Genomic DNA, 18,855 nt, shown 5'->3' on the forward strand with positions numbered 1-18,855 from the left:
ATTTTGTTTAAATAAATTGGTAGACTATATTTACAGTAGTTTTAAGTTTAAAGAGAATTTTTGAGCAGAGTATAGAGTTCCCATACACCCCCTCACATCTATTCCCCAAACCACAGTTTCCCGTATTATTAACGTCTTGCATTAGTGTGGGGCATTTTTTTACAATTGATGAGCCAATGTTCATACATTATTATTAACTAATATCCATAGTTTACATTACAGTTTACTCTGTTGTATATCCTATGGGTTTTGACGAATGTATGACAAGCATTGACCATTACAGTATCATACAGAATAGGTTAAGTGCCCTACGTTTTCCAGGATGTCATATAGCCGAAATCATACAGTATGTATCCATTTCAGGTTGGCATCTTTCATTTAGCAATATGCGTTTAGGGTTCCTCCATGTCTCTTCCATTTAGTACTCTTATAGCTCAAGGTGCCATAACATAATACTATAGGCTTAGTGACTTTAACAACTCACAGTTCTAGAGGCTTGGAAGTCTAAGCTCATGGTGCTGGCCAATTCAGTGCCTGGTGAGGGCTCTCTTGCTGGCTTGCAGACAACTGTCTTTTCACTGTGTCCTCACATGTTGGAGAGAGACAGAAAACATTCTCTGGTTTCTTCTTATAGGGGCACTAATAGAGCCTAATCCTCAAGACATCATTTAATCTAATTACCTGCCAAAGGCCCCATCTCCAAATACCATCACTTTGTTAGAGCTTGAATGTATGAATTTTGGGGGGACAGAATTCAGTTGACAGTCTCATTCTTCTAACAGTATAAAATATGACTAATAAAGAAAGCTCATCATTAAATTATCTCTTTTCTAGCAATACATAGATATTTACTTGCTTTTTTAAACCATTTCTATTTTTTATTTTTACATCTTTATTGGAAAATAATTGCTTTACAATGGTGTGTTAGTCTCTGATTTATAACAAAGCGAATCAGTCATACATGTACATATGTTCCCATATCTCTTCCCTCTTGCGTCTCCCTCCCTCCCACCCTCCCTATCCCACCCCTCTAGGTGGTCACAAAGCACCGAGCTGATCTCCCTGTGCCATGTGGCTGCTTCCCACTAGCTAGCGACCTTATATTTGGTTGTGTATCACAGCTTACCCTTCCCCCTCCCCATATCCTCAAATCCATTCTCTAGTAGGTCTGTGTCTTTTTTTTTTTTTTTCGGTACGCGGGCCTCTCACTGTTGTGGCCTCTCCCGTTGCGGAGCACAGGCTCTGGACGCGCAGGCTCAGAGGCCATGGCTCACGGGCCCAGCCACTCCGCGGCATGTGGGATCTTCCTAGACCGGGGCACGAACCCGTGTCCCCTGCATCGGCAGGCAGACTCTCAACCACTACTTGCTTCCACTACTCGAAAGAAGCACTTGTCTTTGCATTGGCAATGGAGTCACTAGTACATTCAAGCTCAAAACCTCATTCCAGAGTCCCATCTTGAGCATCTTTTTCCTGGGATTACTCATGCAGGACAGGAAATCTGCTTCAGGAAGTTTAGAAAGTAGTTTTTAATAAAAGGAGCTTGTTTCAAAAGTTATAAAAGCTGGAGTCAAATGAAATAGGAAGGCAACCTAGAGTTTGGAAAGACTGAATCCCCTAAGCAGAACTGTAATGAATGTAGAGACTGCTGGTGGGTGCTGGGAACATGGAGGGAGAAGCCCTTGAGCAGGAGGAATTGGACGCATGAGGGAGACGAAGCCTCAGTTGTATGTACAACTCAAAGAAAGAGGTCGTTCTGGGTTCTCCCCTATCCCCTTCTTCCAAACTCTCACCAGTCCTTCCTTTACTCAAAATTAACTGGAAGCTAGTTGTCAGTGAATCCTGGGAAACCGAGATTTCAGGAGTCAGTCCTCTAAAATAAAAATCAGAGCTGGAAAAAGAGAAATAGTCTTTAAAAATTATTAACACAAATATGCCATCCCTTTTCAATAACTTCTCACATTCCAGTTCACTTGTTCAAATACCCCACCACTATGATAGTACTTTGAAGCAGGTCTGTTTACTCCCTTGCTCTCTCCTGATACTGCCTTTGTATCTCTCCTTACTCTCTTACATTCCGATGTCCATTATCTAATAGTGTGTTTGTCCCTACCCCGTTCCAGTGTCTTTTAATTATGCTGGACCAACCCAAACCATTGCTTTCTCTTTTCTTGATCTCCAGCTTTCAAAGTCTTCCCAAGTAAAGTGTATAATAGTTTAGATTGTTTCCTTTATAAATTCATGATCACTAACCTAAAAGATCCTTTAATATTGCCCTTTAATTCTGCTACATTAATCTGGACCCATCATTTCCCACTCTCTACAGTGCGTTCTCTCTCTCTGCACTATTCTTTTTTTTTAAACATCTTTATTGGAGTGTAATTGCTTTACAATGTTGTGTTAGTTTCTGCTGTATAACAAAGTGATTCAGCTATTGCACTGTTCTTAAATGGCCATGTCCCCACCATTTGCTATAATAGCGGGAGAGGCCACAACAGTGAGAGGCCCACATACCGCAAAAAGAAAAAAAAAAAAAAGAAGGAGGAGGTTCTACCATTGTGGCAACAGGGATGAGCCTGGAGGACAATACGCTGAGTAAATAAGCCAGTCACAGAAGGACAAATACTGCATAATTCCATTTATATGAGGTATCTAAAATAATCAGACTTCCTGGAAGCAGAGAATAGAATGTTGGTTGCCAGGGGCTGGGGAAAGGGAGAAATGGGGAGCTGTTGTTCAACAGGTATGAATTTTCAGCTATACGAGATGAATAAATTCGATAAATCTGCTGTACAAAGAGTGTCTGTAGTTAACAATAGTATTAAGCACTTAAAATTAGTTAAGAGGGTCGATTTCATGTTAAGTGTTCTTACCACACACAGAAAAAATGGGACACAAGGAAGCTTTTGGAGGGGACAGATATGTCTGTTACCTTGATTGTGTTAATTGTCTCATGGGTTTATGCATATGTCCAAACTCATCAAATAGTGTACATTAAACATGTGCCATTTTTTGTGCATCAGTTGTACCTCCATAAAGCTGTTTATAAATGTTTATCTATATTTGATATCTTCACTTTATTACTTCCTTCTCATGCTTCAACCCACTCCCAAATTACTCCAATAAAAAGTTACTTCATAACTTATTTCCAAATCCATGGATGCGATGTGAAAATTTTATCTCCTAGTTACTTGACCTGTAAGTAGGATTAGCTTCTGTCTTTGAGACTTGGTTTTCCTTGACCCAAAAACTCCTCTGGTTTTCCTCTAATCTCTGTGGCAGTTCATTCTCTATCTTCTTTGCAGGTACATATCCTTCTCCTCAGACATTAAATGTTGAAATTCTTCAAAATTCGGTTCTAGGCCATTATGTCCTCTCACTCTAGAACTCGTAATATGATTTCACAGAAACACACAGCTTCAGTTATCAACTCCATAAAGTTTGGACATTTGTGTACCTGAGACCTCTAATCTGAATTCTGTAAATCCAGTTGCCTATTTAACATCTAAATCTGTTCATTAAAAATATACATAAAGGGCCTCCCTGGTGGCGCAAGTGGTTAAGAGTCCGCCTGCCGATGCAGGGGATGCGGGTTCGTGCCCCGGTCTGGGAGGATCCCATATGCCGCAGAGCGGCTGGGCCCGTGAGCCATGGCCGCTGGGCCTGCGCATCCGGAGCCTGTGCTCCGCAACGGGAGAGGCCACATCAGTGAGAGGCCCACATACCGCAAAAAGGAAAAAAAAAAAAAAATATATATATATATATATATATATATATATACATAAAGCTAAATACTCATGGTCTCCCTAAACTGCCGAATCTCTCCTCCTTCATTTTCATTTGTCTTAGCGTGTAGTGACACCATTCACCCAGTTGTATAAACCAGGCACCTAACAATAATCCTTGAGTTCAACCTCTCACATCAGCCACTATATCCTATCCATTATCAGTCTTATCCATTTTACCTCCTAGATACTTCCTTAATCTATCTAATGTTCTCTATCTACTCATCATTGTAAGTGGTAAATTAATGCATGAATATAAATTTCCCTGATTGCTTTGCTTGGTACCTATAGTTTTTATGGCATAAAAATTTATATAAAAAAACCCCGTTCACCTTCCCAATATCTTCCCTTCTGTTCCTCCATCCTCCTGTCCCCATGTCAAGCAAGTATACAGGACTCCCTAGAAACCTCTTCCTCAGGAAATATGCCATTTCTAAGCATCCAGGTGTGAAGGAGGAGATTACAAGGCAGTTGGAGGATTAAAAGCCAGTTAGTACAACAAGCACTGCCTGACACTACCTTGTTACTGGATAGAGCCTTGGAGCTGCACCAACTCATTAGAGGGATGTAGTTGAGAGAGATATAGGGAAGGCATATAATACGCATGGTGTATCTATCTCATGAAATATTTCAGCATCCCAAACATTATACAGGACCATTTATAAATGGGACATGAAGGTACGGGTGTCCCGGTCTCAGAAGACCAGAAGGACCTCCACAACACTTTCATGTTACAGGGTTTTTATACCACTGTGGTTGTATAAGGTACATCTAATAATGGCTGAGTCTAAATTCTCTACCTGCTCAGTTATTTAAAGAATTAAATTCATTTAAATCAAGGGAAGAAACAGTAGGTTTATAGCAGCTCATAACTGCTTGCTTTTTAAAAAAATTTTATTTATTATTTTTGGCTGTGTGTTGGGTCTTCGTTGCTGCACGTGAGCTTTCTCTAGTTGCAGAGAGTGGGGGCTACTCTTCGTTGCAGTGTGCGGGCTTCTCATTGCGGTGGCTTCTCGTTGCGGAGCATGGGCTCTAGGTGCGCAGGCTTCAGTAGTTGTGGCGCATGGGCTCTAGAGCGCAGGCTCAATAGTTGTGGCACACGGACTCTAGATTGCAGGCTCAGTAGTTGTGGCGCATGGGCTTAGTTGCTACGCGGCATGTGGGATCTTCCGGAACCAGGGCTGGAACCCGTGTCCCCTGCATTGGCAGGTGGATTCTTAACCACTGCGCCACCAGGGAAGCCCCTTAACTGCTTACTTTATGTAGAAAAGCTGTCACCAGTATATGGCAAGAACTTTCCTTGTATAATTTTCACTAACTGGTATAATACACCTTCTACAAGAAAACTGAAAAAGAATGAATTAGGGAGCAAAACATTTTTATCCTTTGAGCCATTCTGTTTTTAAGGGTTCTTGTAAGTTCCGATGTTTTATCTCTGGGAGAAAGAAAAAAAATTTTTTAATTGGAAATTTAGAGATTTTTTTTTTAAACCTAAAATGAAAGATCTTGGTAGTAATTGAGTGTATAGTATTGTGTCATATGCTTTATCATTCAATTTATAGAACTAATTGCCCATGGGTTCCTATGATAAGGGAGGAAAAATAACGGTTTTAGTCCCATTATAGATATTGCATGATAAAAGGGGAATGATGACCATCTCCATTTCCAAAGGGAGAACAGGAATTCAAAACATGCTATGCCATAAAACGTTTAATTCAGCATTTTAAAATATTTTGAGCATTTTGAACTCAGTGTTTCTGTAGCTTCTAAAAAAAGTATAATGTATATACATAATTTCCACACATTTAAAATGAGTTGTTAAATTGTTAAGACCTGACTTCTTTCTCAAAATTAAGGTATGGTAGTCAGACCTGAGAATAGCCTCCAGAGGGCGACCAAGTTTCATCCCTGCAAACAACTGCATCAAAATTTAACATTGCTTCCAACAAAAGCAAGGACTTTCTAAAGTTAAAATTGGAAAAGCCAGTGATAATAGTTAATCCTTGAAAAAATACCATGACCCAAAGTCTGAATAGCTCTGCAAATATTGGTTGTTTAAGAAGGAGACCACCGGGGCCTCCCTGGTGGCGCAAGTGGTTGAGAGTCCGCCTGCCGATGCAGGGGATACGGGTTCGTGCCCCGGTCTGGGAGGATCCCATGTGCCGCGGAGCGGCTGGGCCCGTGAGCCATGGCCGCTGAGCCTGCGCGTCCGGAGCCTGCGCGTCCGGAGCCTGTGCTCCGCAACGGGGGAGGCCACAACAGTGAGAGGCCCGCATACCGCAAAAAAAAAAAAAAAAAAAAAAAAAAAAAAAAAAGAAGGAGACCACCGATAATTTGATGGTTTAGGAGAGCAAGGGCCTTTGAATCTAGACAAATCTCACAAAGCTACTAGATCAGCAGAACTTGTCATCAGTTCACGCATGCTCTAATTTTCCTGCTCACTGAAGTCTACCTATTCTAAGCACCTTGTACTAGCAGGGTTTGGCTCTTGCATTTCAACAGACGTAAGGCCTTAAACTCAAGGGTCAGCTCTACAATTGGTTGATATATTACTTTGTAAACAGAGTTTCATCTACGGAATGGGATAAATATCTTCCTTATGTCTCATTGTTTTGTGAGTATTAAATTAGATTAATATATGAAAACACTTGACACAATGACTGGTAGGTCAACTTACTTTCTGCCCATTTCTTTTGCCCTTTCTTTTTTTCTCCTTAAATTGAGAAAGATAGGATCTCATTATGTCATTCACTTCAATGTTTTAGTGCTATATCACTCTTCCGTTACTTTTCCCCAAAGTATATTTTTAAAAATCTCACAGAAATAAAGTAGTGATTAAGTTTAAAAAATTATTTCTCAATCCCTAGACAGAAGTATATCTAATAAAAGTAGGTTTGTTAATCCTTGACTGATAATGACTAGAAAATAAAGAAGTATTTCTAATTGGGCAATCCATCCAATTGGCTCTCACCGTGTACCAATGGATTATTTTTTTTCTACGTGTTTCATCTTTATTAAAGCTACAACACAGAGAACATTAGTTGAGTTTACCTTGTAACTGCCCTTTCTCATCATTCCTGACCTGTATCTAACTAGCAGACAATTACTTTTGATTCTTCTGATAAAGTTTCTAAAGCATTGCTTTTCTTTACTCCTATAGATCATGCCTTTATAAAATAACCTTCCTGAAGGTAATGCTAATTTTAACTACTGATCAAGATGGCCTTAATGTTTCCCTCAGTTTGGCTAAACTTCAGACAGGTTTTTTCTTTACCATAGGCCCTTAACCTCCCTTTTCTGAAAACATTCACTTTAAGAAACTTGAAATTGTAAATTCTTTCTCTGCCCCTTTGAGATGTAAATTTTCTCCTAGTCACTTGATAATTTTCCAACCCAGAAATGTCTTTCTCAAGGACCTGGGAGTCAGCTCTTTGAAATATAACCTTCAAGAAAGGTACTGCCCCTAGTTCCCAGTCTCTGTGGGGAGTATAGGAGCCTAACTTTGATAGGCTGAGGGGTTGCCTGGAGGCGTAACTGCACAAGAATTTAAAATGCAATGGCCAGAATACAAGGAGATGTCACTAGAAGAATGTGGACATGGACTCCAGGACTGCTAATGATGATTGTGATCCTTTGGAGTCAGCAGGCGAATGGGCAAGGTCAAGATACACCAGAAATACAGCTACACGTGGAACAACTCCTACAGAACACCTACTGAACGCTGGCAGAAGACCCCAGACCTCCCAAAAGGCAAGAAACTCCCCACATACCTGGGTAGGGCAAAGCAGAGAGATTCCCGCACAGAGGAGCGGTGCCGAGCGGCACTCACCAGCCCGAGAGGCTTGTCTGCTCCCCCGCCGGGGCGGGCGGCGCTGGAGCTGAGGCTCGGGCTTCCGTCGGAGCGCAGGGAGAGGACTGCAGCTGGCGGCGAGAACTCAGTCTGAAGGGGGCTGATGTGCCACAGCTGGCCGGGAGGGAGTCCGGGAAAACTCTGGAGCTGCCGAAGAGGCAGGAGACTTTTTCTTCCCTCTTGGTTTCCTGGTGCGCGAGGAGAGGGGATTAAGAGCGCCGCGTAAAGGAGCTCCGGAGACGGGCGCGGGTCGCGGCTGAAAGCGCGGAGCCCAGAGACGGGCGTGGGACGCTGGGGCTGCTGCTGCCGCCGCCGGGAGGCCTGTGTGCGAGCGCGGGTCACTGTCCACACCGCCCTTCCGGGAGCCTGTGCGGCCTGCCACTGCCAGGGTCCCGGGATCCAGGGGCGGCTTCCCTGGGAGAACGCACGGCGCGCCTCGGGCTGGTGCAACGTCACGCCGACCTCTGCCGCTGCAGGCTCGCCCCGCACTCCGTGCCCCTCCCTTCCGCCCGGCCTGAGTGAGCCAGAGTCCCCGAAGAGGCTGCTCCTTTAACCCTGTCCTGTCTGAGCGAAGAACAGACGCCCTCCGGCGACCTACACGCAGAGGCGGGGCCAAATCCAAAGCTGAGACCCAGGAGCTGTGAGAACAAAGAAGAGAAAGGGAAACCTCTCCCAGCAGCCTCAGAAGCAGCGGATTAAAGCTCCACAATCAACTTCATGTACCCTGCATCTGTGGAATACATGAATAGACAACAAATCATCCCAAGTTGAGGAGCCAGGAGTCAGTGCTGTGCCTCTGAGGTGGGAGAGCCAACTTCAGGACACTGGTCCACAAGAGACCTCCCAGCTCCACATAATATCAAACGGCGAAAATCTTCCAGAGATCTCCATCTCAACACCAGCACCCAGCTTCACTCAACGACCAGCAAGCTACAGTGCTGGACACCCTATGCCAAACAACTAGCAAGACAGGAACACAACGCCACCCATTAGCAGAGAGGCTGCCTCAAATCATAAAAAGTCCGCAAACACCCCAAAACACACCACCAGACGTGGACCTGCCCACCAGAAAGACAAGATCCAGCCTCATCCACCAGAACACAGGCAGTAGTCCCCTCCACCAAGAAGCCTACACAACCCACTAAACCAACCTTAGCCACTGGGGACAGACACCAAAAACAACGGGAACTACGAACCTGCAGCCTGCAAAAAGGAGACCCCAAACACAGTAACATAAGCAAAATGAGAAGACAGAAAAACACACAGCAGGAGAAGGAGCAAGATAAAAACCCACCAGACCTAACAAATGGAGAGGTAATAGGCAGTCTATCTGAAAAAGAATTCAGAATAATGATGGTAAAGATGATCCAAAATCTTGGAAATAGAATAGACAAAATGCAAGAAACAGTTAACAAGGACCTAGAAGAACTAAAGACGAATCAAGCATCGATTAAAAACACAATAAATGAAATAAAAATTACTCTAGATGGGATCAATAGCAGAATAACTGAGGCAGAAGAACGGATAAGTGAGGTGGAAGATAAAATAGTGGAAATAACTGCTGCACAGCAAAATAAAGAAAAAAGAATGAAAAGAACAGAGGACAGTCTCAGAGACCTCTGGGACAACATTAAACGCACCAACATTCGAATTATAGGGGTTCCAGAAGAAGAAGAGAAAAAGAAAGGGACTGAGAAAATATTTGAAGAGATTATAGTTGAAAACTTCCCTAATATGGGAAAGGAAATAGTTAATCAAGTCCAGGAGGCACAGAGAGTCCCCTACAGAATAAATCCAAGGAGAAATACACCAAGACACATATTAATCAAACTGTCAAAAATTAAACACAAAGAAATCATATTAAAAGCAGCAAGGCAAAAACAACAAATAACACACAAGGGAATCCCCATCAGGATAACAGCTGATCTCTCAGCAGAAACTCTACAAGCCAGAAGGGAGTGGCAGGACATACTTAAAGTGATGAAGGAGAAAAACCTGCAACCAAGATTACTCTACCCAGCAAGGATCTCATTCAGATTTGATGGAGAAATTAAAACCTTTACAGACAAGCAAAAGCTGAGAGAGTTCAGCACCACCAAACCAGCTTTACAACAAATGCTAAAGGAGCTTCTCTAGGCAAGAAATACAACAGAAGGAAAAGAACTACAATAACGAACCCAAAACAATTAAGAAAATGGGAATAGGAACATACATATCAATAATTACCTTAAATGTAAATGGACTAAATGCTCCCACCAAAAGACACAGACTGGCTGAATGGATACAAAAACAAGACCCATATATATGCTGTCTACAAGAGACCCACTTCAGACCTAGAGACACATACAGACTGAAAGTAAGGGGATGGAAAAAGATATTCCATGCAAATGGAAACCAAAAGAAAGCTGGAGTAGCAATTCTCATATCAGACAAAATAGACTTTAAAATAAAGACTACTAGAAGAGACAAAGAAGGACACTACATAATGATCAAGGGATCAATCCAAGAAGAAGATATAACAATTGTAAATATTTATGCACCAAACATAGGAGCACCTCAATACATAAGGGAAATATTAACAGCCATAAAAGGAGAAATCGACAGTAACACAATCATAGTAGGGGACTTTAACACCCCACTTTCACCAATGGACAGGTCATCCAAAATGAAAATAAATAAGGAAACACAAGCTTTAAATGATACATTAAACAAGATGGACTTAATTGATATTTATAGGACATTCCATCCAAAAACAACAGAATACACATTTTTCTCAAGTGCTCATGGAACATTCTCCAGGATAGATCATATCTTGGGTCACAAATCAAGCCTTGGTAAATTTAAGAAAATTGAAATTGTATCAAGTATCTTTTCCGACCACAATGCTATGAGACTAGATATCAATTACAGGAAAAGAGCTGTAAAACATACAAACACATGGAGGCTAAACAATACACTACTTAATAACGAAGTGATCACTGAAGAAATCAAAGAGGAAATTAAAAAATACCTAGAAACAAATGACAATGGAGACACGACGACCCAAAACCTATGGGATGCAGCAAAAGCAGTTCTAAGAGGGAAGTTTATGGCAATACAATCCCACCTTAAGAAACAGGAAACATCTCGAATAAACAACCTAACCTTGCACCTAAAGCAATTAGAGAAAGAAGAACAAAAACATCCCAAAGTTAGCAGAAGGAAAGAAATCATAAAAATCAGATCAGAAATAAATGAAAAAGAAATGAAGGAAACGATAGCAAAGATCAATCAAACTAAAAGCTGGTTCTTTGAGAAGATAAACAAAATTGATAAACCATTAGCCAGACTCATCAAGAAAAAAAGGGAGAAGACTCAAATCAATAGAATTAGAAATGAAAAAGGAGAAGTAACAACTGACACTGCAGAAATACAAAAGATCATGAGAGATTACTATAAGCAACTCTATGCCAATAAAATGGACAACCTGGAAGAAATGGACAAATTCTTAGAAATGCACAACCTGCCAAGACTGAATCAGGAAGAAATAGAAAATATGAACAGACCAATCACAAGCACTGAAATTGCAACTGTGATTAAAAATCTTCCAACAAACAAAAGCCCAGGACCAGATGGCTTCACAGGCGAATTCTATCAAGCATTTAGAGAAGAGCTAACACCTATCCTTCTCAAACTCTTCCAAAATATAGCAGAGGGAGGAACACTCCCAAACTCATTCTACGAGGCCACCATCACCTTGATACCAAAACCAGACAAGGATGTCACAAAGAAAGAAAACTACAGGCCAATATCACTGATGAACATAGATGCAAAAATCCTCAACAAAATACTAGCAAACAGAATCCAACAGCACATTAAAAGGATCATACACCATGATCAAGTGGGGTTTATTCCAGGAATGCAAGGATTCTTCAATATACGCAAATCAATCAATGTGATACACCATATTAACAAACTGAAGGAGAAAAACCATATGATCATCTCAATAGATGCAGAGAAAGCTTTTGACAAAATTCAACATCCATTTATGATAAAAACCCTGCAGAAAGTAGGCATAGAGGGAACTTTCCTCAACATAATAAAGGCCATATATGACAAACCCACAGCCAGCATCGTCCTCAATGGTGAAAAACTGAAACCATTTCCACTAAGATCAGGAACAAGACAAGGTTGCCCACTCTCACCACTCTTATTCAACATAGTTTTGGAAGTTTTAGCCACAGCAATCAGAGAAGAAAAGGAAATAAAAGGAATCCAAATGGGAAAAGAAGAAGTAAAGCTGTCACTGTTTGCAGATGACATGATACTATACATAGAGAATCCTAAAAATGCTACCAGAAAACTACTAGAGCTAATCAATGAATTTGGTAAAGTTGCAGGATACAAAATTAATGCACAGAAATCTCTGGCATTCCTATATACTAATGATGAAAAATCTGAAAGTGAAATCAAGGAAACACTCCCATTTACCATTGCAACAAAAAGAATAAAATATCTAGGAATAAACCTACCTAAGGAGACAAAAGACCTGTATGCAGAAAATTATAAGACACTGATGAAAGAAATTAAAGATGACACAAATAGATGGAGAGATGTACCATGTTCTTGGATTGGAAGAATCAACATTGTGAAAATGACTCTACTACCCAAAGCAATCTACAGATTCAATGCAATACCTATCAAACTACCAATGGCATTTTTCACAGAACTAGAACAAAAAATTTCACAATTTGTATGGAAACACAAAAGACCCCGAATAGCCAAAGCAATCTTGAGAACGAAAAACGGAGCTGGAGGAATCAGGCTCCCTGACTTCAGACTATACTACAAAGCTACAGTAATCAAGACAGTATGGTACTGGCACAAAAACAGAAATATAGATCAATGGAACAGGATAGAAAGCCCAGAGATAAACCCACGGACATATGGTCACCTTATCTTTGATAAAGGAGGCAGGAATGTACAGTGGAGAAAGGACAGTCTCTTCAATAAGTGGTGCTGGGAAAACTGGACAGGGGCATGTAAAAGTATGAGATTAGATTCCTCCCTAACACCATACACAAAAATTAGCTCAAAATGGATTAAAGACCTAAATGTAAGGCCAGACACTATCAAACTCCTAGAGGAAAACATAGGCAGAACACTCTATGACATAAATCACAGCAAGATCCTTTTTGACCCACCTCCTAGAGAAATGGAAATAAAGACAAAAATAAACACATGGGACCTAATGAAACTTAAAAGCTTTTGCACAGCAAAGGAAACCATAAACAAGACCAAAAGACAACCCTCAGAATGGGAGAAAATATTTGCAAATGAAGCAACTGACAAAGGATTAATCTCCAAAATTTATAAGCAGCTCATGCAGCTCAATAGCAAAAAAACAAACAACCCAATCCAAAAATGGGCAGAAGACCTAAATAGACATTTCTCCACAGAAGATATACAGACAGCCAACAAACACATGAAAGAATGCTCAACATCTTTACTCATTAGAGAAATGCAAATCAAAACTACAATGAGATATCATCTCACACCAGTCAGAATGGCCATCATCAAAAAATCTAGAGACAATAAATGCTGGAGAGGGTGTGGAAAAAAGGGAACACTCTTGCACTGCTGGTGGGAATGTGAATTGGTACAGCCACTATGGAGAACGGTATGGAGGTTCCTTAAAAAACTACAAATAGAACTACCATATGACCCAGCAATCCCACTACTGGGCATATACCCTGAGAAAACCATAATTCAAAAAGAGACATGTACCAAAATGTTCATAGCAGCCCTATTTACAATAGCCCGGAGATGGAAACAACCTAAGTGTCCATCATCGGATGAATGGATAAAGAAGATGTGGCATATATATACAATGGAATATTACTCAGCCATAAAAAGAAATGAAATTGAGCTATTTGTAATGAGGTGGATGGACCTAGAGTCTGTCATACAGAGTGAAGTAAGTCAGAAAGAGAAAGACAAATACTGTATGCTGACACATATATATGGAATTTAAGAAAAAAATGTCATCAAGAACATAGGGGTAAGACAGGAATAAAGACACAGACCTACTAGAGCATGGACTTGAGGATATGGGGAGGGGGAAGGGTAAGCTGTGAGAAAGTGAAAGAGCGGCATGGACATATATACACTACCAAACGTAAGGTAGATAGCTAGTGGGAAGCAGCCGCATAGCACAGGGAGATCAGCTCGGTTCTTTCTGACCGCCTGGAGGGGTGGGATAGGGAGGGTGGGAGGGAGACGCAAAAGGGAGGGGATATGGGAACATATGTATATGTATAACTGATTAAATTTGTAAAATAAAAAAAAAAAAAAAAAAAAAAGCTACAACACAGAGGACATTAGTTGAGTTTACCTCGTAACTGCCCTTTCTCATTATTCCTGACCTGTATCTAACTAGCAGACAATTACTTTTGATTCTTCTGATAAAGTTTCTAAAGCATTGCTTTTCTTTACTCCTATAGATCATGCCTTTATAAAATAACCTTCCTGAAGGTAATGCTAATTTTAACTACTGATCAAGATGGCCTTAATGTTTCCCTCAGTTGGCTAAACTTCAGACAGGTTTTTTCTTTACCATAGGCCCTTAACCTCCCTTTTCTGAAAACATTCACTTTAAGAAACTTGAAATTGTAAATTCTTTCTCTGCCCCTTTGAGATGTAAATTTTCTCCTAGTCACTTGATAATTTTCCAACCCAGAAATGTCTTTCTCAAGGACCTGGGAGTCAGCTCTTTGAAATATAACCTTCAAGAAAGGTACTGCCCCTAGTTCCCAGTCTCTGTGGGGAGTATAGGAGCCTAACTTTGATAAGAGCCAAAGCAAACAGAGATGGTCTAATTATATTGACCAACCTCTTCCCCAGCATCCTCTACTATTTTTCCTACAGCTCATCCTGGCATCTAAAAACTTCCGTGCCTTCCGTGCCTTTTGTTTCAGCAGAACGGAGTTCAGTCTCTCTCCCCTATTACAGAATCATCTTGAGTAAAGTACTCCTTGCCTGTTTAACCATCTGGTGCAATTTTTCTTTGACATCACTCCATCACATACTCCAAACTGCCTACCACTTTCAGATTAATCTTATAAAACTTTGTATATGTGCTGCTGAAGTGAGCACAATCTTTATAGAACTTTGACTCACTCCCTATTTCCTGTGGCATGAAGCCCACCATTCAAACTTCTCCACAGTCTTATACCTTCCAAACTCATTAGTGTTATCTTCCAATTCCTGAATTCTCTCCTCCAATAATATTAGTACATTTTCTTCCTAAACGTGGCTAATATTTCCCCATTTTGAGATTTCATGTCTATTCTAATTTTTTTAATATTTGGAAATTTTATTATACTGTATTTGCCTATAACAAATAAAATAGAAATTGTTTCAAGTCTTTGCAAATAAATTTAATACAGGGTATTAAGAACACCAGTGATGAAACTTCTGAGAAGTAAAGAAGGGCCACCTAGATAATGGAGTGATTAGTAGGAACAGGAATTTACTTTTACCCCTATGCTGGAAAGGCAAAGTTAAGGAGAGGGTTGTAAAGGAGTCCAGGGCCAGTTAAATGATCATCAATGGCAGACCATACCAGTTCTGTCTCATTGGAGTTGGAGCCGTGGAAGTTACACAGTTGCTGCTGGAGAATCTTCACAAAGTAGAGGAAGAAAGGGAGAAATCTCGTAGCTTATCCCTAAACTCCCATATACCATCAGTTGCTTCTTTTTGGCTGCGCCTGATCAGAAGTAAGCTGCCTGTATGAGTCTGCTATCATGTGATACAAAACAGATTCAAGAAGGAACAATGACTACATTCAAGAAAAAGCAGTCCAAAAGTAGTATTTTTGCTTGAATGTTGCGCAACAGTCTGTTTTCTGTATTTTTTCTAACTTTATTGAGATGTAATTGACATACGGCATTGTGTAAGTTTAAGGTGTACAACTTGTTGGTATGTTACATGTTGTGAAATGATTACCACAGCGGAGCTAGTTAACACAACTCCATTACCTCACATAAATACCATTTCTTTTTTTCCATGAGAACATTTAAGATCTACTCTCTTAGCAACTTTAAAGTATATAATACAGTTCTGTTAACTGCAATCACCATGCTGTAGATTAGATTCCCAGAAATTCATCTGCTAACTGGATATTTTACCCTTTGGTCAACATCTCCCCATTTCCTCCAACCCCAACCCCTGGCAACAACCATTCTATTCTGTTTCTCTGGGTTTGGCTGTTTTAGAGTCTACAATTTAGTTATATCATACAGTATTTATTTTTCTCTCTCTCACTTATTTCACTCATCATAATGCCCCAAGGATCCATAAATGTTGCAAGTGGCAGGATTTTCTTCTTTTTCATGGCTGAATAATATTCCATCTATGTACATACCACATCTTCTATATCCATTTATCCATGTATGGACACTTTGGTTGTTTCCATTTCTTGGCAATTGTGAATAATGCTGCAATGAACGTGCAAGTGCAGATATCTCTTTGAAATAGTGATTTCATTTTCTTTGGATATATATATACCCAAAGCAGGATTGCTAATATATGCTAGTTTTCTTTTTAATTTTTTGAGGAGACTCCATATTGTTTACCATAGCGGCTGTACCAATTTACACGCCCACCAACAGTGCACAAGGGTATCCTTTTCTGCATCCTTGTCAACATTTGTTACCTCTTAGTCTCTTTGAGGTGATATCTTGTTGTAGTTTTGATTTGCATTTCCCTGGTGATTAGTAATGTAGATCATCTTTTCATGAACCTGTTTGTGATTTGGATGTCTTCATTGGAAAAAATTTTATTCAGTTCTTCTGCCCAAGTTTTAATTGAATTGTTTGAAAATCTATCTATATCTATATCTATATCTATATCTATATCTATATCTATATCTATATCTATATATATATATATAGCCATTGTATGAGTTCCTTATATATTTTGGATATTAACACCTTATCACATACATGATTTGCAAATATTTTCTCCCATTCTGTAGCTTGCCCTTTCATTTTGTTGATTGTTTATTTTTCTGTGTAGAAGCTTTTTAGGTTGATGCCGTTATATAACAAGTTGTATAACAAGTTGTATATAACAGGTTATATAACAAGTTGTATTTCTCTTGGTGATTTTAAGATTCCCTTGTTATCTTTAACGTTGACATTTTAATTTTGATATTTCTTGGTATGGATCTCTTTAGGTTGATCTGCTTTGGAGCTCTCTGGGCTTCCTGTATCTGGATGTCTGTTTCTTTCCCCAGGTTAGGAAAAGTTTTCAGATATTATTTCTACGAATGTTTTCTGCCCCCTTTTCTCTTCTCCTTCTGGAGTCCCTATAAGGTGAATGTTATTCCATTTGATGTGCCATAAATCCCTTAAGCTATATTCATTATTTTCATTCTTTTTTCTTCCTTATTCTCTGATTGGATGAGTTCCTCTGACCTGTCTTTGAGTTCACCTATTCTTTCTTGTGCTTCATCTACTATATTTCTAAGTTGAGTTATTGCATTCTCCAGCTCTGTGACTTCTATTTGGACCTTTCTTATATCTTCTGTTTCTTCGTTGAAGTTCTCACTGTTTTCATCCATTTTCTTCTGAGTTCAGTGAGCATTTTTATGACCATAACTTTGAACTCTTTATCAAGTAAATTACTTATGTTCATTTCATTAAGATTTTTTCCTGAGGTTTTATTTTGTTCTTTTTTTGGAGTATAGCCCTCTCTTTCTTCATTTTGCTTGACTCTCTGTGTTGGTTTCTATGCATTAAGTGAAATAGCCACATCTCCCAGTCTTGAAGAGCTGTGTGACAGATGAACCTTGTCATTTAACCCTGTCTACTCTTGGTTGCCTTTCAAACCTTTGTGATTGTCTAAGCAGTTTATTTTTAATAGACATGGCACACCATCCCAGCAGTTGAGGGTGTGCCAAGACAAATAAGCATCCCAAAGGGGAGGATCTCAGGCAGCACCTAGATTCAGGTTGATAGGAAGCCAGAAAATTTGGTAACAGCTTTTAAAGAATGCAAACATATTCAGTCTTGTGAGATTGCAAGTGTAAGCCCTGCTGGGCCCCAGAAGCAAGCAACCTGAAGGTGTTCCCTGGGGAGCAGTCACAAGAAAACAGTGCTTCAGATAAGTGTACAAGCTCCATTCTGGGAGATACCAGTGAACTGTAGTAAGGCACAGTGAGGGTGGAAAGATGGTACCCCCAGGCTACCTTCCCTGAGAGCACATCCGTAGCCTCTAGATGTGTGCTGAACCTGAAGCCTGCTCTTAAGTCTTGTCCCTACTAGCAAATAGGCCTTTTTCATGTAAAGGCTGGGGCTGTGTCTCAGTCTAATTTGTAATGGTACATCCTGGGGTGGTATCCTGCAAAGAACTGTCTCTCCAATTGTTACAGTCCCATGGGACCCAGAAAAGAAATCCCTGCTGGCCTCCAGAGCCAGGTGATCAAGGAGCATCCCCTGAGTGGAGGCCACAAAAACGGGATCTCCCGTCTTGGAGATTCTGGCTCTCTGGAGCACATCAGAAGGAAAGTGTGAAGATGATGCTTACTGGCTGGAGTGAGGCGGTGGGAAGAGTGCAAAGATGACACCATTTGAATAAAGGGAAAGAGGGAAAAGAAAAAAAGAAAAAGAAGAAGGAAAAAATAATATACATAGCAAGACAGAGGAAGAGCAGGGAAGAAGGAGCCAGATGGCTGGAGCACAAAGTTGTCACCTGCAGGAAAGGAAAAAGGGGAAAAAAGATGGCACCTTTCAGTTTTATCAAGGCAGAGAGAGCGCAGGAAGATGGCACCCGCCAGCCTCTGTCCCTGGGGAGTATTCCAGCAGGCCCCTGTTTCTCAGATTAATGCTTTAAAATTGGGAAGTGAATCTCTTTCACAAAAAGTCAGAGTGCTTTTCAAAGGGCTGCTTCTGCACTTGGCCCTCGGGCAGGTGAGTCTGTGCACAGGCCCTTTAAGAGCTGTTCCTCAGTTCACCACAGTCCTGTGGGTCTCATGGGATGTGCCTTGTTGGTCTTCAAAGTCACATGTTTTGGCGGTCTATCTCTCAGGTGCCAGCCTTAAAATTTGGAGTGCCCAATGTGGGGTCCAAACCCTTCACCTCTCAGGAAGAAGCTCCAGGTTTTGAGTTCCTTCCTAATTGTGTGTCTCCACACCAAGGATGGGGTTTATGGCAAAATTGTGTCTCAGCCTTTCCTACC

Source organism: Mesoplodon densirostris, chromosome 2 (assembly GCF_025265405.1).
Source record: "Mesoplodon densirostris isolate mMesDen1 chromosome 2, mMesDen1 primary haplotype, whole genome shotgun sequence".
NCBI classification, from domain to species: domain Eukaryota; kingdom Metazoa; phylum Chordata; class Mammalia; order Artiodactyla; family Ziphiidae; genus Mesoplodon; species Mesoplodon densirostris.